We start from the raw sequence: 26,274 nt of genomic DNA on the forward strand, positions 1-26,274 counted from the left end.
CGCCAAACTGTCGACCTTCTGATCGACAAGTTCAGTGTCCTAATCCACTGAGCCAAATATTAGGTTCTATCTCAACCTCATCTACAGTATATTAGTTCTTAATTCAGGGGACATCCATATCATATCAATTCTAGACCATGATTTGTGTCTATTCAAATAAAATGTATCCTGAGTCCTTTTGGGGTTCATTTCTCTCCAGACATCTTGTATACAGATTTCTTCTGCCATTTAAAAAAAACACCTTAGGTAGTCTCTTTCTTCCTTTTTTCCCTATTTTACTACTTTTGTAATCTAATTTTTCATCCACAATTGCGTTAAAATCTCCTACTAAACAAATATGTAGTTTTTGATAATTTTTTTCTTGTTTATTGTTTGGTGCATATATTGCTATTATCAATATCTTTTTGATTTATCGTTGTTTCCACCATTAAAATTCTTCATCTGTATAGACTTGTTTGGAGTCCACTGTCTCTTTAATATATAAAGCTACTCCCCTTTTCTTTTGTTGTGCTGACGTGAAATAAAGTTTCCCAATTTTGGGGCATTCCAGAAGTTTGTAATGTTGCTTTTTTATATGTGTTTCTTGAAGGCAAATTATGTTCATTTTTAATTTTTGTAATTGTGTAAATATTTTTTTCCTTTTTGAGGGGGAGTTCAATCCATTAATATTCATTGAGAGTATCCCACTTTCCTTATCCATCTTGTTTACTTATATTTAGGTTTTGGTTTCCTAGTAGTTCTTTTCTGTCTTTGTTCTCTTGCTAGTCCCTCTCCTTCTTGGTCTGTATTTTCTTTTTCTTCTTCTTCACTTTGTGTATCTGCCTCTTCTATTGCTGGCTCTTTCTGTTTTTTAAATTCCCTGTCTGCTTGTGTGTCTTGTGTTTTTTCTTCAAAAAAACTTGAATGTCTCTCATAAAATTCTGCTGCTTTATAGGTGGAGTCCAATCTGTATTTTCTAGAATTCCAGTTGATTACAATCCCCTCCGGGACCAGCCATCTAAAATTTACTCCTTTTTCATTTAGTTTTGTGGTTAAAAATTGGTATTGTTTCCAAGAATGTCTTATCCTCCAGGGGATCTGTTTAAGAAACACTTCAGCATTTTTCCTTGCATTGGGTATTTTTTCTTTTCTGAGGCATCTTGAGTATAGTTTTGCTAGTATCTTGTGTAAACTGCGACCACCAGCATTCAGCATTTCAACCATAAGCTTTGCCATTTTTCATCAATTTTATGGCACTTGATACTTCCTCCGCTAGGATATCTAGCATTTCCTCTTTCATGGGTGTTGTTACATTTGAGTGTCTTGATCTCTGTATAGCTCTGAACAGAATTTTCCAATTATTTCTAACATTTCCTCTCTTGTTCTACACACAGAGCCATTTTCACGTTTTAATGCAAAAAACGTCCTTTCTTGTATTATAAGCTTGCATTTTGCTCTATTAATCCCTTTGTTTTCATTTGCCTTTTTCACAAGCTTCACGTTAAACTGATGTTTTTCTTCTTGGATATGGTTTCTTATGGTCTTACAAAGTTCAACATACTCTAGTTTATTAGTGAAACTTCCGGTATTCTTCATTGTCCATCATTTTTTCATTAAATCAATAGTTTTGTCAGAGATTTTTTTACTGTACAAAGTGATTTTTGATGGTGCTATAGATGTAGCAGATTCAAGGATTTTTTTACTATTTGTTCATTTTGTTCTGTAATGTTCATCTCTTCCAAATCTTGCATTAGAGCAAAGCAATTTGATAGATTAATCTCAAAATCGCTGTTCTCCTCTTATCACTCTTTATTTTTGTTTTTGTGACGTCTTTATCATTTTCATACGTTCTTTTTGACAGTCTATCTTCATGTTAGCTCATACCATTCTATGGTCACTTCCAATGTTAAATTGATTGATGACAGTACAATTGTAGAATATTGTTTTATCACTAGACATGATGTAGTTAATTTCGCTTCTGTACCCAGATGGACTCTTCCATGTCCATTTTCTGCTAGCTTTTCTCTTGTAAAATGAGTTCATGATATAAAGTTCCTGTCCTTCAGCAAAATCTACTAGTCTGTTGCCTCTATTATCTCGTTCACCAGTTCCATATGGGCCAGTCGCTTTTTCTCCAGGTATTGTTCTTCCTATTCCTGCATTAAAGTCACCCATTAGTATATTGTATCAGCATTTTGTCTTGAAGGTGGGCCACATCATCGTAAAACTCATTAACCTCATCATCACTATAGCTTATTGTTGGTGCGTAAGCTTGGATGATTTGAAGCTTTTATTGTTTGTTCAATAGAATGATGCATTGGGCTACTCCGTCTGATATACTTTCAAATTTTACTACAGTGTCTTTCAGCTTTTGGTCAATGAGAAAACCAACTCCGCCACATCATCCATATTCAGTACCACTAGTGCAGAGTAAATGCCCAGTCGTATCAAGTTCAACTAAATTTTCTCCTTTTCATCATGTTTGACATAATCCAATGATATCCCAATGGATATTGTTGAGTTCAATCAGGAATTCTTCTAGTTGAGCATCTGTTTTCATTGTTCGAATGTTGACTGTTCCAATGTCCAAAGTCCAGAGTCAGCCTGATTTAACCCAGTGATTCTTAGTACCCTCTGCCTTCGGGCAGGTCTTCCTGTTGCCGTGGGTAGTTGCCCTAGGGCCTCTGGGGAATGAGGGCCGTTTTCAAGGTTGTATTGGTATGTGGAAGGAATAGACCATAATCTGCCATGCTGGTCCAATGTGGGTTGGCAGATGTGATCAGTGTTAGTCTGGGGTATCTATCATGGCCTGTTCACCTTGGGAGACCCTTCTGGACATATACATATAAAAGAAAGCTCAGGATCGTATTGGTTGGAAACAAGCAGAAGAGGCTTTCATCCTGCCATGGATAGACAATGGCTAAAATGATGATGATCATCATTTTAGTGTCTGGCTGCTCTTGACAACAATCTCTAGTGTCCTTTGAGTGGGTATGGGAATTTAGTTGCAGAGTAGTATAGAACAGGAGTGTCAACTTTGATTTCATTGAGGGTCGCATCAGCATTGTGGTTACTGTTATGACTCAGGGCCAGCCGGTGGGTCCGGCAGCCGGTTCAGATGTATCGGATGACTCAGATGAGGGGGAGGAGGAGGGTGTGGAAGACGAACCGGCTGATGATGGCTTGGAGGCTTTGCAGAGCCCTCAGCCGGGGACCTCTTCTCAGCTGCGTGAGCCCGATAGTGCGGAGGATGATGACCCACAGCTGGCCCTGTTCAAGGACGCCCGACGCAGGAGGCAGTCGAGCAGGAACAAACAAAGAAAGGCTGTGGGACTCCTCGGGAGGAGGCACAGGGAGACCACGCCCTGAACTCTAAATAAAAGGAGTGTTTGGGGAGGGGCTGGTTGCTGAAAGCAACCCTTCCGCTTGAGGATTCAAGTTCCTGTGTTTCTTGTTCTGTTGTTTTGCTTGTGAATTAAACTTGGCAAACGCTTTGCAACCTCAGACGCTCTCCAGTCTCTACTGCTTGAACAGGGGTTTGCTTTATTACAAGGCCGGTAGTTGGCTGGTTCAGAACAGTTACCCTCAGGGGAACAGGTGGGCATGGCTGGTTGGGCACGGCCGACTGGGTTCGCGTGGTCAGGTGGGCATGGCTGGCTCAACATTGCTCACATCAGGGGGGCACCTGTGTGGGGCCAGGGGGGCTGTGGAGGTATCTGGGGGGTCTCTGGTGGAGGGGGGTGAGACCAGGGCAGGCGCCGGGGCATGGTCCATTGGGAGAGCATTGCCGTCCCTCTCAGGCTGCACAGGGGGACCATGGATGGTGGCGTGGGCTGCCTGGAGTCCTGGGTAAGAGAGGGCAAGCGTCCAGCCTGGCCCTCGAGGCTGCTGTTGCTGTGCTTTCTCTCCTTGGCCAGGTTGCTCATGGTGAGTGCAGGAGGGCAAAGTACGTGGGCCGACTCCCTCTCTATGTGAGGAGACCCAGCTTTGTAACCAAAGCATCCTCAGCAATATGTTTATGTTTATGTTTATGTTTTATTTAATTTATATACCGCCCTTCTCCCTGGGGACTCAGGGCGGTTCACAGGGCATATAAATAAAATACAATACTATACAAAAGTTAAAACAAAGATTAAATCAGTGCCCAATTAAAAAAACAATAATACAATCTAAAATGACAATTTAAAACCCAGCTCCCCATCAGGCCAGACCGGCCAATTCAAACAAATGGGTCTTCAGACCACGACGGAAAGTTCGGAGGTCCGATGCCGTCCGGAGCTCCACCGGCAGTTGGTTCCACAAAGCCGGGCCACCCACAGAGAAGGCTCTCCCCCTGGGGGCCGCCAGTCGGCATTCCCTGACCGGAGGCACCCTGAGGAGGCCCTCTCTGTGGGAACGCACAGGGCGGAGGGGAGTTGAAGCCGGCAGCAGGTGGTCCCCGAGGTACCCCGGACCCATGCCATGTAGGATAGGAGACCACGAGGAGAGGCTCAAAGGAGGGGGCAAGGGAATGGCGAAAGGGCAGCAAGCCTGCTAGTGGCCAAGTGCTAAGGCAGGACTTCCCTCCCTCTCTTTCCAATCTCCCTCCTTCCTCCCACGGGGGGCCATTGCAGTGGGATGGTGGATTTGCTCGGGAGGAACATCACTTTGCTGCTGGCACTCTTCAAGAAGAAGGGTGAACTGGCTGCCTCCACTACCCTCCACAGCTGCTCCCCACACCCCACCAGTGGCGTAGCGTGGGTTGTCAGCACCCGGGGCAAGGCAAGTGACGTCATGGCACCGCCGAAAAGACGCGCCCCGCAGCGGCATAGACTTTCCAAGAAGAGTCGCGCGCATGCGGGATGCTTCCGGGTCCCTCTTGAGGGCGGCTGGGCGGGGCTCCGACCTGCAAGAGCCGCTGCATTCAAGCTCGCACGTGAGCCCCGCTAAATAAAGCCACGCATGCGCACGAAGCTAGGCCAGCCGGCCGGCGGGTCCGTCTTCGCTCGGCCAAGCCTGCCGGGGCGCCTGCGGGGCGCTTGCGGTTGGCCTGAGCCTGGGCGGAGAGTTGGGCGCTTCTATTTATTTTATTCAGTTTATGTGGCCGCCCATCTCACCTGCCGGACTCGTTTTGCTTTGCAAGAAAGAGCAGCTCGAGAGCAGAGCCAAGCTGACTCTGTGCAGCCCTTGGGGCTCCCAGAGCAGCTCAGTGCGAGCGCGCCCCCCCAGATGTTGCGCCCGGTGCGGCCGGCCCCCCCTGCACCCTCCACGCTACGCCACTGCACCCCGCCGCCCCCGAGTTACCAGCTCTGTTGTAGGAAATGCTCATGCGCTTCCCATGGTGTGCCACAAGAGAGCAAGCTGGCTTTACACCAGAAAGAAAGACACGTGGCTTTTCCTGCAGCATCATCCAAGGTCCCCCTCTCTCCCCGGAGCTGGCTTGCAAACAGACGCTGCAGCCGGGAAGATTCAGAACCAGCAGGACTCTGCATGCATGGAGCACGAGCTCATTCTCCCCCACGCCCACACCCAAAGTGGTATCTATTTTATTTACTTGCATAGAAAATGCTTTCAAACTGTTAGGTGGACAGAAGCTGAGGCAACTGATGACCTCACCCTGACATGCAGTGCTAGGACTCGAACCGTTGGAGCAGAAACCATCTCCAGGGTCATTAATTTAATTTAATTTAATTTATTAATATTTCTATACCGCCCTTCTCCCGGAGGACTCAGGGCGGTGTACAGGGCAAGAATAAAACACAGAAATTTACAAAAACTAAAAGATAATTAAATACATGCCCGATTAAAATACAATTGATACATAGTAAAAACCCCAATAAAAATGATAAAAAACCCCACCAATCCCCCCTCAGGCCAGGCTGGCTTGCTCGAACAAGTATGTTTTCAGATCGCGGCGAAAGGAGCACAGATCGGGCGCCGTCCGGAGCTCAACCGGTAACTGGTTCCATAGCTCCGGGGCGCCCACAGAGAAGGATCTCCCCCTGGGGGCCACCAGTCGACATTCTCTGACCGGTGGCACCCTGAGGAGGCCCTCTCTGTGGGAACGCACAGGGCGCAGGGAGCTTGATGCCGGCAGCAGATGTTCCCTGAGGTACTCCGGCCCCATGCCATGGAGGGCTTTGAACACCATTACTAGCACCTTGAATCTCACCCGGAAGACAACTGGCAACCAATGCAGCTCACGGAGCAGAGGTGTCACATGGGAGTATCGGGAGACTCCCAACACAACTCTCGCGGCTGCATTCTGTACCAGTTGGAGCCTCCGGGTGGTCCTCAAGGGAAGCCCCATGTAGAGAGCGTTGCAGTAGTCTAGACGAGAGGTCACGAGCGCGTGAGTGACCGTGCATAAATCATCCCGGCTTAGATAGGGCCGCAACTGGCGCACCAGGCGAACCTGGGCGAAAGCCCCCCTAGTCACAGCCACCATGTGATCTTCCAAGGTAAGCCGCGAATCTAGGAGGACTCCCAAGTTGCGAGCCCTATCTACGGGGGGTAATAATTCACCCTCCATAGAAAGAGATGGAATATCCGAATAGACCCGGGATGAAGGTATGCAAAGCCACTCGGTCTTGTCGGGGTTGAGTTGAAGTCTGTTCCTCCCCATCCAGACCCGAACCGCCTCCAGGCAACGGGACATCACGTTGAGGGCATCACTGGGGTGGTTTGGGGTAGAAAGAAAAAGCTGGGTATCATCAGCGTACTGATGATACCCAACTCCAAAGCCACGAATGATCTCACCCAGCGGTTTCATATAGATGTTGAACAGGAGAGGCGAGAGGACCGACCCCTGAGGAACTCCACAAACGAGAGACCTCGCGGTCGACCTCTGCCCTCCTGTCAACACCGACTGCGAGTGTCCCTGGAGATAGGAGGAGAACCACTGTAAAACCGTGCCTCCCACTCCCAATCCCCTGAGACGCCGCAGCAGGATACCATGGTCGATGGTATCGAAAGCCGCTGAGAGGTCTAATAGGACTAGAACAGAGGAATGACCCCTGTCCCGAGCCCTCCAGAGATCATTCACCAGCGCGACCAATGCCGTCTCCGTGCTGTGCCCGGGCCTGAAACCCGATTGGTACGGGTCTAGATAATCCGCTTCATCCAGGACCAAAGGGAGCTGATGCGCCACCACACTCTCAACAACCTTCGCAAGAAAGCGAAGGTTGGAGACCGGACGGAAGTTGTTCAATACAGCTGGGTCCAAGGCAGGCTTCTTGAGGAGGGGCCTCACCACCGCCTCTTTCAAGACGGCAGGGAAGCTACCCTCACTCAAAGAAGCAGATATAACTGCCTGGAACCAGCTGCGTGTCCTCTCCCGGGCTGCATAAACCAGCCAGGAAGGGCACGGGTCCAATAAACATGTGGTGGAGCTCAGTCTCCCCATAATCCTGTCCACTTCCTCCGGAGTTACAGAATCAAACTCCTCCCAAGTGATATTGACAAGACCACCCGCGTCCTGATCGCCAGACTCTGCCCAGACAGAGTCCAGACCGGTCCGAATCCGAGTGATTTTGTCCGACAGATAATTGTTAAACTCCTCGGCACGACCCTGCAAGGGTTCCTCCCTCACCTCCTGATTAAGGAGGGAACGAGTCACCCTAAACAGAGCGGCCGGGCGATTATCTGCGGACGCGATAAGGGTAGCGAAGTGATTAGACCTCGCCACCCTTATCGCAGTGAGATAAGACCTAATATGGGTTCTTAGTCGCAATCGGTCGGATTCGGATCGGCTGCACCTCCAACCGCTCTCTAGGCCCCGTCTCCGGCGCTTCATCTCCCGGAGCTCCGCGGAGAACCATGGAGCTCGACGGGATCTGCATCGGGTCAGGGGCCGCAAGGGTACAACTCGGTCAAGAGCCCCAGTGGCTGCCCTTTCCCAAGCTTCCACTAAGGCATCTGCCGAGCTGTGAGTGGGGGAGGCAGGTGGGGACCCCAGCGCTGCCTGGAATCTCGTGGAATCCATTAAGCATCTGGGGCGGTACCATCTAACTGGTTCCACACACCCACGGCGGGGGGTGGCAAAACGGAAGACCAGCCGCAGGAGATGATGATCGGTCCATGACAGGGGCATAATAATTGGAGAGCCCCCACCAAGATCATCTAACCACCGACCAGATAAGAAAACTAGGTCAAGGGTGTGGCCTCCCTCATGAGTCGGTCCTGAAATTACTTGCGTCAGGTCCATGGCCGTCATGGAAGCCATGAACTCCCGAGCCAACTCAGATGATCCTCCCAGAGACGGTAGATTGAAGTCCCCCAAAACTATAAGTTTCGGGAACTCAACCACCAACCCAGAGAGGACATCGAGAAGCTCAGGCAGGGCTGCTGCTGCGTGACTAGGCGAAAGGTACACCAGCAGCAAGCCCAACTGCGCACCAGGGCCGCATCTCAAAAAGAGAGACTCACACCCGACTATCTGCGGAACGGTGGCCTCCCACGGAGCTAAGTGTTGTGACTCAGGGCCAGCCTGTGGGTCCGACAGCCGGCTCCGATGTATCGGATGACTCAGATGAGGGGGAGGGAAACGAACCGGCTGATGATGGTTTGGAGGCTTTGCAGAGCCCTCAGCCGGGGACCTCTTCTCAGCTGCGTGAGCCCGAGAGTGCGGAGGAAGATGACCCACAGCTGGCCCTGTTCAAGGACGCCCGACGCAGGAGGCAGTCGAGCAGGAACAAACAAAGAAAGGCTGTGGGACTCCTCGGGAGGAGGCACAGGGAGACCACGCCCTGAGCTCTCTATAAAAGGAGTGTTTGGGGAGGGGCTGGTTGCTGAAAGCAACTTTTGCCGCTTGAGAAGACAAGCTCTTGTGTTTTTGTTAACTGCGTAATTAAATCTTGGCAGATGCCTTTTAGCCTTGGACGCTCTCCAGTCTCTTCTTTCTGAATAGGGGTTTGCCTTACTACAAGGCCAGAAGGGGGCTGGTTCAGAACACCCACCCCTTATTACTACGATGGAGCAGCTTCTTGCCGAGAATGCCCAGCTCACCCAGCAACTCACTTTGCTGGCAGCTCAGGTGGCTCAACTGCAAGCTCAGGTACATGCTGCACCCCCACCCAGGAGGAAATGTCAGATAGCTATGCCGGATAAATTTGCTGGTACTCCAGAACTGTTTCCTGCCTTCTTGGGACAATGCCAGCTTTTTATCAGCGTGAGAGCAGCTGATTTCCCCACTGACCGAGATAAGGTGGGATTCGTGTTGAGCCTTCTGTCGGGAGATGCAGCTCGTTGGGGCACGCCTCTGTTGGCACAGCCTAGCCCTTTGTTGGATAACTTTGGGGGGTTTTGTGACCATATGCGCCTCATGTACGAGGACCCGATTAAGGCGCAGACTGCCACCCGACGCCTGAAAGCTTTGAGGCAGGGTCAGCGCCCTCTACAGGCCTATATCAGCGATTTCCGGCTGCTTAGCCAGGATTCCGCCTGGAATGAGGCTGCGCTCGTGGATGCCTTTCAGGATGGCTTGTCAGAGGAGATGTTGGATGAGCTGGCCCGCGTGGACATTCCCTCAGACCTGAATGGGCTGATCCATCTTTGTCTGCGGATCGATGCCCGGCTGCAGCAGCGAAAGAGTCGCCGTGCCACCCCACAGACCCCTGCCGCTCCTGTTGAGCGTGTGCCCCCAGTCCAGAGGGAGGAGCCAATGGAGCTGGGTGCCGCCAGGTCCCGTCTATCGGTGACAGAAATGGACAGACGACGATCGGAGGGGTTGTGTTTTTACTGTGGGGACCCTGGACATTTGGCTGCTTCTTGCCCGAAGAAGCGTCAGCGGGGGTCAGTGACCAAGCCTGCCCCGAGAAAGTCCCCTGCTTTGCTGTCGGGAAACGGCCCGAGCCCGATCTACACGGTGTGAAAGATCGGGCGACCCACAACGACCACGCCGAGCGACGCCGTTCCGACGGTGCCTGTGAACCTCCACGGCATTTGATTCTGGAGGCACGTCTGATCCTTCCTGGCAAGCCAGAGGGGATTCCGGTCCATGCCTTAATTGACTCTGGGGCTACCACTAACTTTATGGATTCGGCCTTTGTGGCCAAATGGGCTGTTCCCCAGTGTCCAGTGGATCCGCCCATGCTTGTGGAGACCATCGATGGTCGAGTGCTCCTGTCCGGGCCTATTACGGCCGCCACGCAACCCGTGTGTATGGCCATCAGTACCCATGTGGAGGCCATTCAGTTCTACGTCACTTCGGATCTGCACTTCCCCGTGGTCTTGGGACTGGCGTGGCTCCGGGCGCATGATCCACAGATCTATTGGTCTCAGAACTTGGTCACCTTCCCAAGTTTGCAGTGCGTGGACCACACCCGCCATATCTGTGCCGGCCAGGTGGAGGGTTCCCCAGGGGTTTCCTTGCCTCCCGAACTGTCCGACTTTGCTGACGTGTTCAGCGAGTCAGAGGCGGACCAATTACCCCCGCACAGGCCCTACAACTGCTCCATTGACCTAGTCCCTGATGCGCCTCTCCCAGTGGGGCGTTTGTACTCCATGTCGGAGCCCGAGTTGGCTGCATTGCGGGACTTCCTGACAAAGAATTTGGCTCGTGGTTTCATCCGGCCCTCGTCCTCGCCAGTGTCTGCGCCCGTGCTCTTCGTCAAAAAGAAGTCGGGCGAGTTACGGCTTTGCTGTGACTACCGGAAACTCAACGCCATCACGGTGCGTAACCGCTACCCGCTGCCCCTCATCCCCGAGCTCTTGGACCGACTCCGGGAGGCTAAGATCTTCACGAAACTGGACCTGCGTGGAGCTTACAACCTCGTCAGGGTTCGGCCGGGTGATGAGTGGAAGACGGCGTTTGGTACTCGCTATGGACATTTCGAGTACACGGTGATGCCGTTTGGCCTGACCAACGCCCCCGCTGTGTTTCAGCATTTTATGAACGATATCTTTCGGGATCTGTTGGACCAGTTTGTCGTGATTTACCTGGACGACATCCTGATTTACTCCCCGTCGCGTGAAGCGCATCATCAGCATCTCCGTCAGGTCCTGCAGCGCCTCCGGGAACATCGGCTGTTTGCCAAGTTGGAGAAGTGCCAGTTCTACCAGGTGACCATCGATTTCCTGGGTCACCGCATTTCTCCTGAGGGCATCGCCATGGAGCCGAGTAAAGTCGAGTCGTTGCAGAGTTGGCAACCCCCGTGTCGCGTGAAGGACGTTCAGCGACTCCTTGGATTTGCCAACTACTATCGGACATTCATCCCTGGCTTTGCTGCCTTGACAGCCCCCCTCACCCGGCTCCTGCAGAAGAAGACTCGGTTCCAGTGGAACGCCCCCGAACAACAGGCGTTCCAGGCTTTGAAGGACGCCTTCATGAAGGAGCCCATCTTGAAACATCCCGACCCGCAACGGCCGTTTGTCGTGGAGGCGGACGCCTCCGACATTGCCATTGGGGCCGTGTTACTCCAGGCAACGACGCCCAGCGGTACCCTTTTCCCTTGCGCGTATCACTCTCGGAAATTGAACCCCTCGGAGCGCAACTATACCATCTGGGAGAAGGAGCTGCTGGCCATCAAGGCGGCGTTCGAGGCTTGGAGGCATCATCTGGAGGGGGCGCGGCATCAGATCGAGGTCCGGACGGACCACAAGAATCTGGAAAGCCTGCAGACCGCTCGGAATTTGAATCAACGCCAGATCCGGTGGTCCCTCTTCTTTGCGAGGTTTGACTTCCGAGTGCGGTACATACCAAGCCGGCACAACCAGAGAGCGGATGCTCTGTCCAGAAAGCCCGAATACACCCGAGCGGAAGACAAGCTTCCGCCCAGGACAGTGATCCCCGTCGAGTCTTTTGCTGCGGTGCGGGAGCCGGTGGATATACGGGCTCGGATCCGGGAGGCGCAGCAGCAGGAGGCGTGGGTGGCTCAGCGGAAGGAAGAGGTGGGGCCAGATTCGCCTTGGTCGGTCGCGGATGGACTCCTGTATTATCGTGACCGGCTCTATGTTCCAGGAGGGCCACTCAGGGGACTCGTCCTCAGCCAGTGTCATGATAACCCGGCTGCGGGGCATTTTGGCCTGTTCAAGACTCTGAACTTGGTCTCCCGTACTTTCTGGTGGCCCCGAGTCCGACACGATGTCCAGTCTTATGTCACCTCCTGCATTCCTTGCAGGCAGGCCAAGTCAGCGACAGGGGCCCCGCCTGGTTTACTGCAGCCTTTGCCAACGCCCAAGAGACCCTGGGGGGCTGTGTCCATGGACTTTCTGACGGACCTACCCCCATCCTCCGGCTTCACGACAGTGTTTGTGGTGGTGGACATGTAGACCAAGATGGCGCACTTCATCCCCTGTCGCGGCTTACCGTCAGCTCGCGCCACTAGTCGCATGTTCATCCAACAGGTGTTCCGGCTGCACGGCCTTCCCGATAGGGTCGTCTCCGATAGGGGGGCCCAGTTTACAGCCCGCTTCTGGCAGGAGTTGATGCGGGCGTTGGACATTAAGGTTTGCCTCTCGTCCGCGCATCATCCTCAGACCGACGGGGGTACCGAGAAGGTCATCGGCATCTTAGAGCAGTATCTGCGCTGATATGTTAACCTGCAGCAGGACAATTGGGTGGACTATTTGGCCATAGCCGAGTTTGCCTTTAACAACTCGCAGCACACCTCCACGCAGATGACACCGTTCTTGGCCAACGTGGGTTATCACCCCAGGTTTTTCCCCCTTTCTCCCGTGGACTCACCGGAGCCGGCAGCGAACGAATTCATGGCGGAATTACAGGCGATCCATCGGTTGTTGCGTCGGCAGCTGGAGAAGGCCAAGGCCGACTACAAGAGGTTCGCCGATCGGTCGAGAAGGGATACGCCTCCATTATCGGTGGGGGATCGGGTCTGGCTGTCCACCAGGAACCTGCCATCCACTCGGCCGGCGAGGAAGCTGGACCACCGTTACCTTGGACCGTTCCCAGTCGAGGCCGTTATCAACCCGGTCGCCTATCGTTTAACTCTGCCACGTTCCCTGCGCGTGCACCCCGTCTTCCATCGGTCCTTGTTGGTCCCCGAACAACCGGCTTGTCCACTTCGCCAAGCAGAACCTCCCCCATCAGGAACTCGTGATGGAGGCAGCACCCCCGAGTACGAGGTCGCCAGCATCAGGGATTCCCGCTGGCTGAAAGGTCGCTTCCAGTACCTGATCGAGTGGAAAGGGTACGGGCCGGAGGACTTCACATGGGAAGACGCGACCGCCGTTCATGCCCCTGCGTTGGTGACTGCGTTTCACGAACAGTTCCCATCCCGACCGCATCCGGATCGGCAGACCCGGGGGAAGGGCCCTGCGGTGCGGGATAGTGTTGTGACTCAGGGCCAGCCTGTGGGTCCGACAGCCGGCTCCGATGTATCGGATGACTCAGATGAGGGGGAGGGAAACGAACCGGCTGATGATGGTTTGGAGGCTTTGCAGAGCCCTCAGCCGGGGACCTCTTCTCAGCTGCGTGAGCCCGAGAGTGCGGAGGAAGATGACCCACAGCTGGCCCTGTTCAAGGACGCCCGACGCAGGAGGCAGTCGAGCAGGAACAAACAAAGAAAGGCTGTGGGACTCCTCGGGAGGAGGCACAGGGAGACCACGCCCTGAGCTCTCTATAAAAGGAGTGTTTGGGGAGGGGCTGGTTGCTGAAAGCAACTTTTGCCGCTTGAGAAGACAAGCTCTTGTGTTTTTGTTAACTGCGTAATTAAATCTTGGCAGATGCCTTTTAGCCTTGGACGCTCTCCAGTCTCTTCTTTCTGAATAGGGGTTTGCCTTACTACAAGGCCAGAAGGGGGCTGGTTCAGAACACTAAGGTCTCCCTCATAACAACAGCCACTCCCCCACCCCTGCCCTGAGCCCGAGGCCGGTGTAGCACCCGGAAACCTGGTGGGCAAAGATCGGCCAGAGGAATACCGCCCTCTGGGCCCAACCAAGTCTCCGTGATGCAAGCCAGGTCCGCCTGCTCACCCTCGACCAAGTCACGGACGAGAGGAGCTTTATTAACGACAGACCTGGCATTCAGGTACACCAGCCGGAGCTCAGGCGGCTGCACATCCTCACTCCCGGGACCTCGGGGTAGAACAAGAGGGTCGGAACGCCTCACCACTTGCAAGTAGCGGAGAGGCCTTCCCTGAGATCGATACGGCCCTCTGTTCCTGCACCTGCTGCCATTCCCTAACGTCGTGGGAATAGGCATTCCCACGACTTGCCCTGGAGCCCCGGGGGCGACCGACCCCCGCTCCTCCCCTCCGTGATCAATCCCGGCCCTGGCCTGAACAGTGGTTGCTGGACTGCCCCCCATATCCGAACAACCAAAAGAAGTTCCCACCCCCCCTCCCTAACCTCCTAAAAAATTTAACCAAAAAACTAACCAGGGGCCTCCTATTTGGCTTATATCGGAGGCCCCTACCCATGCCCAGCCATCTCTCAGGGTCCCAACACTCGGGCCCTTCATCAAGAGGAGGTGTAAAAAGTAAGGCGGGTCGCTCCCAGGATGGGGGGGCCCCCCTGAGAGCGTATAAGGTCGTGCTAGAATAAGTCAGACGCATGATCTTAACAAGTTCGACAAAAAAAACAGCAAGGCAGACCAGGTCAACATGGGAGGATCTCAAAATAAATAAATCGAAGGCAAATGACCAGAGAGCCAGCCCAGCTCCACTGCCACTAGAGCTGGGAAATCCCGGAACAGATCGAATCCCGCCCTCTCACGGCGGTCAAAGCCGGGGGGCAACCTGGTACATACAAACCGGGGGAGCAATACCCCCCAGAGCTCTCACCTCTGGGAGGCAGCAGATATAAAAACTTAACCACTCTCCCACAGTGGTTGTACCCCGGACCTTCCAAAATTATAGGGGAGGGGAGGAGAGAAGAGGAAATTAGAGCAAGGGAGTCAGCGAAATACATCAGGGCTGATAAGCCTGTAGAGATACAGAATGGTAGGAGAACTCCGGTTACAGTTCAAAGTCATATTGTAAGAGGACCAGATAATAGTTGGCCAGGAAGGGAGACCAAGACCATGGTAGTTCAACCGAACCACAAAACATGGTCTAGTCAGTTTCTAGCGGCGCAGAGGTTAAAATTATGTCTCATTAGCGTCCGAGGCATCAGCGTCCGCATTAAGCCACTGAGCCACCACACCTCTACTGGGATGTCACTATCTATTTATGCTGGTTGCTGTTTTTTCCATTTAAATTGTTATTCTATTGTTGGTTTTTCTGCTGTTAGCCACTAAGAGAATTTGGCAGTTAAATTGGTATATAAATTTAGCAAATAGATAAAATATGAAATGGGCATGAAAGCAAGCAGATTCTGAGGATAAAGCCCCACAATAAGCCCAATCTATGAGGGTTATACAGCTATGAGAGGCATACATCTTCCTTACTTGAACTCTCAACCTAAAGAAACAGAGCAGTCATTATGCATACCCTTGTACTGGAGGTGCCAGCACCCCATTAAGCAGACTATTTCAGTATATACAGTATTCCTATTGATTTTATACATTACTTGACCACCAAGCTGTGATATGTGTGAAAACCACAGATAGTTCATGTTTGTTTGTTTGTTTGTTTGTTCGTTCAATTTCTATATTATTTATTATATACTGTATATATAGCCACCCATACAGGAGCATGGTGGCTCATGTGGTTAGGATGCTGGGCTGAAAATCGACAGGCTCACATTCGAAACCCAGTTGCTGCCACGAGACAGGGTGAGTTCCTGTCACACGTGCCAGCCCTGCCAACCCAGCAGTTTGGAAGCGAGCGACTGCTAGTACATAGATGGGTACCACTTCGGTGGGCAACTTAATGGGGACATGAAAGGAGCCCCTAACTGGGTATTCCCTGGATAACGGTGACGTCACCATTCAATCCTTTCAACACGGAAGCGCTTTGGTGCTCCCGACATGACTGTAGTAGTAGTACTTGCCACCCATCTCAATCCAATTGACTCCTTTCCCACCAACCTTGACTACAAAGGGGATTATAACTTATAAAACTAGGTGCATTTTATAAAGCACTGAGTTTAATCCCCAGTAGAGTTTTGAACCACATAAAATCTATACTAATTACAATAACTGCATGTGTATGAAGAGTACCAATAATCAAACCAGTTGTATACTGCTTCCTGGTGGTCAAGTAATGCTAAACAACCAATAATCCCAGAATGTTTTCAGATCAAAGTTCTCTTTCATGAGTTTCAGAGATTGCTATGAATTCATTCTTATTAATCAATCTAAACTAGCATTAGTTTTTTCCTACCTTAGAAATTAGAGAAGGATGTTTTAGAAAGCTATACTTTTCTTTAAAAATCCAGAACAAAAAAACTACTAGGAAGAAGCTGCTGGTTATTTGGTGTGTGTTAAGAGATGCATTGAGGAGAGTGGGAAACTGGAAACACCCTGAGAGTCAAAAAAGAAATAATAACCAATGGAGCTGATATGAAGGAAAGCTGTAACTGACCATTGCAGGGAAAGGAGAATCAGCTTTTTAGCTATAGTGTAAGGTAGCAAGTTGACAGTGATGATATCCCTTACCCAAACTAAAGTTCTTGCTTTTTAATGATAAACGTTTCTGGTAAAGCAACTTTTACTCAGGATTTAACCATGGATTAAAGTGTTGATGTGGGATGTATCACAAAAGCCTGGTTGAGAGAAAACAATGACTCCGTATCTCCCAGTAATGACTACTGTGTTACTGTTTGGTGCAATAGGTTAGGTGGAGAGGTAAAGTGATTGTGGTCTATAGGAATTCCAACATGCTGACTTGCTAGATAAACACAATATTCAAACCCTTTTGTACCTCCCTCTCTTGCCTGCCCTATGAAAAATGGTCCTCCAAATATAACACTTTTTATTATTTTTAGAAAGTTTCTTTTCAACTTACTGAATCAAGGAGCCGTTGGTGGTGCAGTAGTTAGAAGACAGTATTGCAGGCTAATTCTGCTCACTCCCAGGAGTGCAATCCTTACCAGCTGAAGGTTGACTCAGCCTTCCATCTTTCTCGGGTTGGTAAAATGAGGACCCTGATTGTTGGGGGCAATATGCTGACTCTGTAAACCACTTAGAGAGTGCTGTAAAGCAGCGTTCCTCATCTTTTCTGGGTTGGTGGCCTGGCGCAGGGGGAAGGGGGGGAAAGAGGGGATGGTCTTGTGTGAGGGGCAGGTACGTGTGCACGTGCACAGCTTTGTGTGAGTGGCAGGCGCACATGCCTGCTGCTCATGCAAGTGGGGCAGCAAGCACCAGCGCCTGTCACTGACGCATGTTGGGCTATGAGTGCCAGTGCCTGCCGCTCATGAGGCCCAGTTGCAAATAGGCCATGGCCTGGTAGTGGACCGTGGCCCACAGGCTGGGGACCCCTGCTGTAAAGCACTATGGAGCGGTATATAAGTCTAAGTGCTATTGCTATTGCTATGAAAAAATATAGAAATATACAGTGAGGGGAAAAATTATTTGATCCCCTGCTGATTTTGTACAATTGCCCACTGACAAAAAAATGATCAGTCTATAATTTTAATGGTAAGTTTATTTTAACTGTGAGAGACAGAATAACAACAAAAAAATCCAGAAAAACATTTCAAAAAAGTTATAAATTGATTTGCATTTTAATGAGTGAAAGAAGTATTTGACCCCTTTGCAAAACATGACTTAGTACTTGGTGGCAAAACCCTTGTTGGCAATCACAGAGGTCAGACATTTCTTGTAGTTGGCCACCAGGTTTGCAGACATCTCAGGAGGGATTTTGTCTCACTCCTCTTTGCAGATCCTCTCCAAGTCATTAAGGTTTCGAGGCTGACATTTGGCAGCTCGAACCTTCAGCTCCCTCCATAGATTTTCTATGGGATTAAGGTCTGGAGACTGGCTAGGCCACTTCAGGACCTTAATGTGCTTCTTCTTGAGCCACTCCTTTGTTGCCTAGGCCGTGTGTTTTGGGTCATTGCCATGCTGGAATACCCATCCATGACCCATTTTCAATGCCCTGGCTGAGGGAAGGAGGTTCTCACCCAAGATTTTACGGTGGGGATGGTGCTCTTGGGTTCATAAGCAGCATTCCTCCTCCTCCAAACGCGCCAAGTTGAGTTGATGTCGAAGAGCTCGATTTTGGTCTCATCTGACCACAACACTTTCACCCAGTTCCACTCTGAATCATGCAGATGTTCATTGGCAAACTTTAGACAGGCCTGTACATGTGCTTTCTTGAGCAGGGGGACCTTGCGGGCGCTGCAGGATAACAGTCCTTCACTGCGTAGTGTGTTACCAATTGTTTTCTTGGTGACTATGGTCCCAGCTGCCTTGAGATCATTGACAAGATCCTCCCGTGTAGTTCTGGACTGATTCCTCACCATTCCCATGGTCACTGAAACTCCATGTGGTGAGATCATGCATGGAGTCCCAGCTTGACAATTATTTTGTGTTTCTTCCATTTGCGAATAATCGCACCAACTTCTCACCAAGCTGCTTGGCGATAGTCTTGTAGCCCATTCCAGCCTTGTGTAGGTCTACAATCTTGTCCTTGACATCCTTGGACAGCTCTTTGGTCTTGGCCACGGTGGAGAGTTTGGAATCTGATTGATTGCTTCTGTGGACAGGTGTCTTTTATACAGGTAACAAGCTGAGATTAGGAGCACTCCCTTTGAGACAGTGCTCCTAATCTCAGCTCGTTACCTGTATAAAAGACACCTGGGAGCCAGAAATCTGGCTGATTGATCAAATACCTATTTCACTCATTAAAATGCAAATCAATTTATAATTTTTTTGAAATGCTTTTTTCTGGATTTTTTTGTTCTTATTCTGTGTCTCACTGTTAAAATAAACCTACCATTAAAATTATAGACTGATCATTTCTTTGTCAGTGGGCAAACGTACAAAATCAGCAGGGGATCAAATAATGTTTTCCCTCACTGTAGATGCTGTAATACAAAGTTAGCATTATTTTCTTTAAGCAGGAGCTGGGAGCACGAACACACAGTAAATTTAAATTCAAAGATCACTACTAGAGAAATTAAATAATTACACTGAGATTACTAAACCTCCTACTTTTGGACTATGTCCACCTGCCCTTTGTTTTTCTAACAGCCAGACAGGCTATTATGTTGCTCTTTCATTGGCTATGAGAGTACCAACTCCACCATTATTCCAGCTTGTACTGGCTACACACATGCATCATGGAACATATTTGTTTGGATACTCCCTTCATGGAGACATGGTGATACTTCTGCTGATATCCATATAACTTTCTCGGCAACAGTACAGAAGTAGTTTATCATTAGCTTCTTGAGATTTTTTTTTCAATTTACCAGACTAGTTCTGACATAAACTGGGAATCTCCCATCCAAGTATTAAACAAGCTGTCCCCTGCTTAGCTTTCTGAGATCAGCCACGATCCCCACTGTACTGCTATGTATTGGTTTGTCCAGCTTTAAGTAGTTTTGAAATAATGATAATCATATCATAACATTGTGTTGTCTATGATTAACATTTCACAAACATTAATCATCACTCAATGTTATAATAATCAAAAGGTGATGCTTGTTGGCATTCAGCTTTTAGTTTTTTTTAAAAAAAAACTCAAGATATTACGTAACTGAAGGTATGTATTTTGATCATCAGACTTTGCTTGTGAGGCCAGCATACCACAAAGATCTCTAAATCCTACTAACATACCCATTTTGTTGGTCTCCTGAGTTTTCTGTTTTTCACTTCTCCCATCAAGATTCACTTCTCCCATCAAGATTGTCACCATCATCGTCATCATCATCTTCACTGTACTGGCCAAGTACACTGCTGGACTAGCTGCACAAATATTTCATCATTGATAAATCCACACTCTGAAAATTAAGCATACACGAACACCAGATGAGGTACATATTTATTACAAGGCTGTGTATAACTAAGGAAATCTAGTCTACCATACAGTAAAGAGAAAGCACTTTCTTAAGCCTGAAGCAAAATAAAAACTTAAATAAGATTACGTGCCATGGAGCTTACAACACACAGATCTATAAATATCCATGTATAAATAAATCTATTAGTGAAGAAAAGAGAGTAATTCTCACCAGAACTTTTTCCATTTAGTAGTTACTACTTTTCAATTCTATTTATTTATTCTATTGTTTTATTTAGTTTGTTTTAGTTTATTGTTAAGTAGGAATTGAAAGATCTATGCAAGACTCAGGCCTAGACAACAGCCTAAAATCCTTTTTATAAAGGAAACTTAAGGCTTATTTGAATTAGTTATGAACATAATATTCAGTACAATATCACTGCATTAAAGCTCAGTGTCAAAAAGTGGCATCAGTATAAGCAAGCAGATTTCCTCTATTGTGCAGAAAGAACTATACATCTGTAAAGAGAGGATACAAAAATGGAATCATGAACAATGGCAATTACATTATTTGATGCAAAGAATGTTTTCTCAGAAACAATGTATGATATTATAATGAGTGAGGAGTGAGAAGAGGTTGAGTCCTGGGTTACTGCAGTGTGGGGTGTCTCAGGGCTTGAGTTTCTCACCTCTTCTTTCTACGATCTACCTGGAACTGCTGGGTGAGGGCAGCCAATGGGGAGTGGGGTGTAACAGTATCCTCAGTACTCTGAGGGTACTGTTACATGCATGCTCCCACATTCAGCTTATGGTCACTCACTCAGCCCTGGAAAATAGCCACACTCAAATCACTTTCAACCGAACACTGAGGCACAAACAGTTCTTTAGAATACACGGAGACCCGGTGAATTTAAAATAACAGCAAAACTTTACAGGTTACAATATATATATTTGCTCTTTCTCACACATACCTGCATACACACCCATACACACTTAACCACGTCCTTCTCAACTAGGCTGGCAGGCACTAGCCAGATGGGTGGAAATTGTCATGTCTGGATCCAAAGATGACTCAAAGAGTGGGTGGGCTTCAGGACCTCTTTTATCCCCCAAAGTTCTTGTTTTGTTGATTCACAAGACTGGAAGCTATTCTTTCCTTATTGATTTTCAACTCTGGTAGCTGTTGATAGGATTTGGGAGGGCTTTCCCATGTGCTCAGGCCCAACTTCATTTTTCTAGTTTAGGTGAAAAATTTCCTTTGTTTTCTTAACGACTTAGTACCTTCTTATCTATCTCCTGAAAGGATCTTTCAGACAAGATTCCTGGCTATCCACCTTGTTTACATGCCTGCTTCATCTTTAGGTATGGCAGCTTCAGTCTAGTCTCACAATACCTAGCTATACATCTCTACCCCTGGCTGAGCAGGTGATGCTGGCAATGGAGGTCAGCATGGCTACTGACACGTCAGCAGCCTTGTCCCTCTGGATGGGCTGCACCGGGCAATGTCTATTTAGTGCAGCGAGAGGAGGCGAATGACGCTGGGAAGAACATGTCCATTTTGGTGCCTAGTGTTTGCCAGTTTCTTCGTTGATCTTCCTGACCTGGACTGTGGACTTAGACCTTGGATTCGTGCCGTGACTCTTGGACCTACTTTCGGATTTGCCTTGCCTTGGAATTTGACAGTGGACTTTGTGTGTGTGTGTGTGTCTTGCTTGCCTCTACTGTGTCCTTGTCATATGGACTGCTCCAGCATTGTGGATTTGTGCAGGAGTCATTTCAGAAATGAATTGGGACACTCATTGGGGGGGGGTTGCCTTGTTGCTGGACTAGGATTCCCTGGGGAAGACTTTTGTAGGGTTTCAAAGCCTCAATAAACTCCTTGAATCCTCTGTGATGTGTGTATGTGAGCAAGGGCAGGACAGTGGCTCTGGATTTTTGGCTCCCCAGGGTCTAGCCACTTCTCATCTTTGACTCTGGACAGAGTTGCACTCCCCCAGACTGAGCTGGTGTACAATTTGGGGGGGGGTCTTCCTGGATTCACAGCTCCTGCTTGATGAGCAGATGACAGCCATGCCGGGGAGGGGGAGGGGCTTTGCACAGTTCCATCTTGTGCACCAATTACACCCTTTCCTGGATGGGGAGCCCTTGCTCAGTCACTCATAACTTAACCACCTCCCAGTTGGATTATTACAATAGACTTTACATGGGGTTTCCCTTCAAGACCTCTTGGAAGTTACAAGTGGTCCAGAATGCAATGGTGCACACAGTATTGGGTGCCCATAGGTTTGCCAAATGTTACACCTTTATTGTGCAAGCTGCACTGGCTCCCACTTTTCTTCCAGGTGCAATTCAAGGTGCTGGTTAACACCTTTAAACTCCTATATGACACAGGACCTGGTTATTTGTGGGACTGCCTTTCCCTAAGTGTATCTGTCTGTCCCACTAGATCAGATAGGGTGGGCACACTCCAGGTCCCCTCCCTGAAATCTTGCCGTCTAGTGGGACCTTGGAAATGTGCCTGTCAGTCCTGCCCCAACTTGGTTCCTTAAGCAAGAACAACCCTCGACTCCATTCGGTGTGAAAGGTTCAGTTTACTAAAGGCCAAATGGATTACAGTACAGCAAAGCCAGAACTGAGGTTCGCATGCCAAACTGTCCCAGTTAACTTTTCCCCCTTTCTCCCTTCGCATTGTTGATCTCTCATTGTCCAATCATATTCAAATAAAATATTTTGGGAACAGATTCTTCAACTGTAGACTGGGTGGTGTGGAGGTGCATGGCTTTCCCAGCTGTCTGACCTTGAAGTTGTGTCTCTAGAAAAGGGATGTTAAACTGCTGGCCCACAGGCCGGATGCATCATAGCGAAACCGCACCCACCCCATTGCCGGCAATGGCAAAAAAGTCATGATACATCGTGACATGTCATGTGATGTTGCGAGTTTGACACCCCTGCTCTAGAAGGTATGATGAGTCGTTAGCCTTCCCCCCTCCCTTCCAGCTCCCTCCCCCCATAGTTCATGGCAGACTGGCAGCTTGAGAATGCAAAGTGCAGGCATGAGATGGCAGTTCTGACAATGTCTTTTCTATGGCTGCTCCTACCTTGTGGAGCACCCTCCTACCAATGATTCCACAGGCCCCCACCTTTCTATCCTTTTTGAAGGCCATTAAACCCTGGCTTATGGAGCCGCTGGGATAGGACTGTCTAGGTATAGTATGGAAGGAGGGCAACTGAGCTTGCTGTGGGACATCTCAAGGGGATGATTAAGGCACAGTTTTTGTTTTATTGTTTTACTGTTTTTACTGTCCTATAATGCTTTGGAGTGGCATTGTGGCCTAGTGGTGAACACGCTCACCTCCCACTCGGAAGGTTGAGAGTTCAATCTTAGGTAGCAGCAGATGTTTCTCTCCTAGGGCACAAAGAAAAAATGTCTGCTGCAAACTCCACGTGACGTCAGGAAGGGCATCTGGCCAGTAAATGCTCAGCTCCATCCAGTCACCCTAAATTAAGGGATTACAGGATCATAAAAAGGAGGATTTTTTTACTGTCTTATGATTGTTTAATTAATTGGTTTTATTGTTGTTGTGAGCTACCTAGTATTGCTTAAGATGGGCAGCCATATATATCTTTTAAATAAATAATAAATTATATTTATCAGACAGACCATATCAACTACCTGAAGCAAATGCTTTAGAAAAAGGCACATACAGTAACTTACCTCTATCTCTATGTACCTTTCCATCATAATTTTTTATTAGTTCTTCAATAAATGTTCCATCCTGATCAAGCACTTCATCACCCATATAAGGAATGTTATGTAAAATTGTCTCATCCTCTACCTAAAAAAAATAGAAATATGACAAAGTAAAACATTTTGCTTCTGTGAACAAAGGTAAGAAGCTGTACATATTTCCACCCCTTACACAGCAGCACAAAGTCAAATAATAGGACAAACTACGGTGTCATTGACATAATCCCCTATGTATTTATGACAGTTACAGTGTCCCAGGGTCATGTGATCACCTTTTGTGACCTGACAAGCAAATTCAATGGGGAAGCCAGATTCACTTAACAAACATGTTACTAACTGCAGTGATTCACTTAACAACGGTGGCAAGAAAGGTTATAAAATGGGGCAAAACTCACTTAAACTTAGCAACAGAATTTTGGGGCTCAATTGTGGTCCTAAGTCAAGGACTACCTGTAATGGCTATTAGAAACTAAGATAAACCTGTGAATGCCAGAGTTTTCTAAATTTATGCACTAGCAGATGTATCCAAAGGACTAGAACAGTTCTATGTTGACATTTAAGAAGCCCCACAACAAACACTGAAAAGAGATATACCTCATGGGGGATTTCAATGGCAAAACTAGAGACAAAATGAAACAGAAATTGGCAAATTTGATTTAGGAGAAAAAAATGAAGCAGATGACCACTTGTACAGTTTCGTCAATAAAATCAGAAGAGGTTCACCAGTATATAGTTTATTCAATCCAAGCACCACTTGTATACATGGACATCTTCAAAAGGACTGTATGACAATCAAATAATTATATATTATTCAGCCAATTGTGTTTTCTTACAGAAGTCACAGATACCTCTGTTAAAACTTTACCTGGTACAGACTGTGGCTCAGATCAACTACTTGTAGTCAAGTAGTTGTAGCCAAGTCTATTTCGAATTCATATTCTGCAACACCAAAAAGAACACAGTAACCAGTAAATATCTCAACACAAGTTCATCTCTATATGTGTCAGAGCATGCACAGTCTTATTGTGCTGAGATAACCCAGGAGTAAACACAGTAAACAGTGGTCTATATTAAATGGTGGTTTATATTACACTATCTACAATATACACTAGAAACAAAATACATACACTTGGTAATACAGCAAACTCCAACACACAGCAGTTACAGCAGGAAACCGACAAGAGAAAGAGAGATCACAGCAGCAAAAGCATTCCCTTTTATAGTCAGGGTCTTAAAGGGATACAGACACCTGCTGAGTCATTCCACCTTACATTACATCAGCTGGTTAGTCTTTAAACCATTACCCTGAGAATATGCAGTTGAAGTAACATATTCAGATTACTTAACTTTGTAGAAAAGTAACCAAAATGAATTATGGGGGGAAACTGGAAAACAACATAAACAAAAGTCCAAATAAAAAAGAACCACTGAAAACAAGCAAATGGTTGTCTGAAGACCCTATCCAAATAGCTGAATAGAGAAGGAAAGTTAAAGCTATGGGCAGCAAAGATGAAGCAAGGTGGCTAAATGTGGGATTTCACTGTAAAGTTAGAAAAGAGAAATAAAATTACAAGAAAGAGCATTGCAAAGAAACAAAGGAAAGAAGCCAAAAAGGACAGATATTTTTGTCCTGAAAAATCTCAGCCACCATTCGCTGCATACAAAAACCCCAGCAAGGATGGGAAAGATAATCAGAAGCAAATCAAAAATAGACACTGAATAATTGTATACAATGTTCTTCAACCCTGTAACCAAAATATGAAGCAGATCCAGTGTAATGACCCACTTCAACTAACCACCCAAGAAAGCAGAACTCTTGAAACAGGCATTGTTTCAAAAAGATACTTTTATTTGGGGTCAGTGACAGTAGGGAAGTCAAGGTGAGATCTGGGGAAAATTCCACACAAACGGTATAGTTAAGCAAGCAATATTCCTCCTCCCATCAAAGTCATAATGTCCATTTGAAATTCAGCCAATCCACAGGTGGTATGATGTATGGGTAACTGGCACAGTTGGCGCACATCTCAAGGTCGTCTCCAGCTTTCGTTTCTCTGTAACCGTCTCCCTGATAAGGGAGACGCATTCCTTTCTCAAGGATGGAGGCAGGAGAGGGAAAATAGAAAACAAAAGTTATCCCAAGCTCCCCCTCCCCCTGGCAGAATGGCAGGCCCCAAAAGTAGAATATATATGCAAAGGAAAACACACAGGTTTTGGGAACCTGACACCCAGATATATTGGAAGACAAAGTAACACTGACACTGAAACAGATGCCAAAACGAAAAGCCCTGGAACCAAAAGCATCCATCAAATTCTATCAGAATTGCTTAAATCAATACGAATAGCAGTACAGGTAGTCCTCAACACACAACCATTCATTCAGGGACCATATGGAATTACGACGGTGCTAAATGGACTTATGACCCATGACCAAAGTTATGGCCATTGCAGCACCCCCGCAGAAAAGTCATTGAAACCTGGGCAATTGGCAACCTGTTGACAATTATGACCTGTTGCCAAGTGCCCCATAATAATGTGGTACCCATTTGTAATCTTCCCTGCTGGCTTTCCCAGAAAGTCAATGGGAAGCCAACAGGGAAGGTCACAAGCTGCTGCCACCTGCTGCAAGGACTCCCTCTACACTCTGGGGACTGTTTGAAAATGGTCTGTAGCAAAATACAAGCAGGATTTTTAGCAACATAGGATTTTCAGCCAGAATGGAGAAAATTCAGAAGCCTCTTGACTCTGGGGCTGAAAATCCAAGTGGTTATGAGGCCTTTGAACACC

General features: G+C 48.1%; 1 protein-coding gene and 1 pseudogene across 2 annotated transcripts in view; both read right to left on the reverse strand.

Annotated features, from left to right (window-relative positions):
• The window catches only part of LOC310648221 (uncharacterized protein), a gene marked incomplete at its 5' end in the record, with an annotated part of 797,336 nt that overhangs the window by 398,226 nt on the left and 372,836 nt on the right, over positions 1-26,274 (reverse strand). The window lies entirely within an intron of this gene.
• LOC310648298 (histone-lysine N-methyltransferase EZH2-like) overlaps positions 1-26,274 on the reverse strand; it is a 237,098-nt pseudogene that overhangs the window by 124,897 nt on the left and 85,927 nt on the right. Inside the window, exons 4-5 of the transcript in view lie at positions 23,458-23,578; positions 19,583-19,746 (exon numbers count right to left, since the gene is read on the reverse strand). The product of the transcript in view is annotated as a histone-lysine N-methyltransferase EZH2-like (transcript). The remainder of the gene's footprint in view (positions 1-19,582; positions 19,747-23,457; positions 23,579-26,274) is intronic.

The sequence above is a fragment of the Vipera ursinii genome, assembly GCF_947247035.1.
Source record: "Vipera ursinii genome assembly, chromosome: W".
Taxonomy (NCBI): Eukaryota; Metazoa; Chordata; class Lepidosauria; order Squamata; family Viperidae; genus Vipera; species Vipera ursinii.